Here is a 1,777-nt window from a genome sequence, read left to right as displayed (position 1 = left end):
AAGTCGACTGCAAAGACAAGGGCGACGCCACAAAGCAAGAATATCATTGGTTAAAAAAGGAAAAGTAACCGTGCAGCACAGAATTTCCGTGCCGTACCGCCGCAAAACAACAACGTGAAATCACCAAATTTCAGGTTTTGATGTCAAAGTGAGCATGTATCAATGAACCACTCATTTTCAATTTTTATTTTAAAACAGTTCGTACCCATCCACTTACAGGATAGTTTGCCCGTATTGTACAAGATGAACAAGACAGAATAATCGCGAAATACGTTTTTATATCCATTTCCGTTGTCCTTGCGTAAAGCTCCCTCATATTTCTTCTATCAGGGGCACCCAACGTTAATTTTCGGAAAATATCTGTTCAGAAGACGATTTGAGATCAAGAATCTTCGGAACATTTGTAATAAAATCTCTTGCTTGCCTGCCTGTCCTAGGACTTTCGAACGTCTAAAATATGGTATAATTGCCCATTTTTAACGGATTTTTACCCCAAAAAGGTCACCTAGAATTTTCGAGAGCCTTTTTTCTGGCTGAAATTTTCGAAAAGGTGTGTTTTGATCCCTAAAATTTTCGGATCACTAGACTTTCAGCTAGGGAATCCGAACCGATGAAAAATTTTTAGGAAATAAAAATATACCTACATCTACCGTTTAAACACTAAAATACGTTTAAAAATGCTATGTTTAAGTGGTTTTGAACTATATTCTCGTTGGGTGCCCCTGTTTTGTGGCGTTGCTATATCTGTTGTCGTTTAATCTTCTCCTTGTATTTTCCTAGCTCGAGGAAAAGGAAGTGATAATCGTGCAAAGCAACTGGTCGAGGTTTGACTGTGTATCTGTGTGCAAGTTAATTGTTTTTTAATGTTGTGATGAGATGATAGTGGCATGTGACGTATTTAAATGATCCACCAATCAAAGCCTACCTGAGCAATTATATGAATAATTCGTGGTTGCGAAGGCACATAAAATATTGCCGGAAACTATAGCTGAATATGTATTGTTCGCATTTAACCCAAAAAGCAAAGATTCCTGTCATTTAACAGCACAAACAAACTATTAAGTGGTCCATTAAAAATTAGCTCTGATATGGAAATTTTGTGATTTTGCTCTAAGGAGCATTTGACCGTAAACCCGGTTAAATTACGGCAACGGGTAGAAAATACGATCCATGAGTATGGACTAAACATTATGTTTCTCACCACGTGAAATCGTTTTGGCCCGAGAGGAGTCCTCTAAAAATTATACACGTTATGGAATACATAAGAAACATTTCCACAATGCCAGTGAACTAAATTAGTGCCATGAAACAGAATTTCCTTTCCAATTTACACAGATTTATATATTGCGGTACCTTATTCCCGTTGCGGGTTTTTTGGCAAGAGTTCTCAGTTAGTCAAACGCACCTCTAACGTGGAGACAACTTCATTTTTGCCGTCGTGTTATGCTCCGGCGCTTTAAAGAAAAAAATTGAAACACGGCGTTCCTATCTTTAGAAACACTTGTTCGTTTTGGTAGCTTTTGAGTGAAACAATCCCTATTTATGCAAAGCACTGGATGCTTTCAGCGTCGAAATGCTGCCAATTAGAAATAAGTAAACAGCACTCAACTACTTAAAGCTGTTTTTCAGTTTTGCCGACTTATAGATCAGTGAATTAAACCTTGGCAATTAAACTACAATTTACCAGCGACCTTGAAAGAGAGGACCGAAAATTACCTGTCATTATGTTGCAGTTCAAAATTTTTAGAAAAAAGATCAGTGTTCCGCCGGTCAAGGA

General features: G+C 37.7%; 1 protein-coding gene across 1 annotated transcript in view; it reads right to left on the bottom strand.

Moving 5' to 3' along the window:
- Positions 1 to 1,387, bottom strand: part of LOC138000627 (uncharacterized) — a 12,740-nt gene extending 11,353 nt beyond the window's left edge. Inside the window, exons 1-2 of the mRNA XM_068847174.1 lie at positions 1,355 to 1,387; positions 926 to 1,015 (exon numbers count right to left, since the gene is read on the bottom strand). The gene's annotated coding sequence lies outside the window, so the exon portion shown is untranslated. The remainder of the gene's footprint in view (positions 1 to 925; positions 1,016 to 1,354) is intronic.
- Between the last annotated feature and the right edge of the window lie 390 nt (positions 1,388 to 1,777).

This window comes from Montipora foliosa, chromosome 4, assembly GCF_036669935.1.
Source record: "Montipora foliosa isolate CH-2021 chromosome 4, ASM3666993v2, whole genome shotgun sequence".
In the NCBI taxonomy this organism is placed as follows: Eukaryota; Metazoa; Cnidaria; class Anthozoa; order Scleractinia; family Acroporidae; genus Montipora; species Montipora foliosa.
The sequence above is the reverse complement of the archived record's forward strand: the minus strand, read 5'-3'. Positions and strand labels throughout refer to the sequence as shown.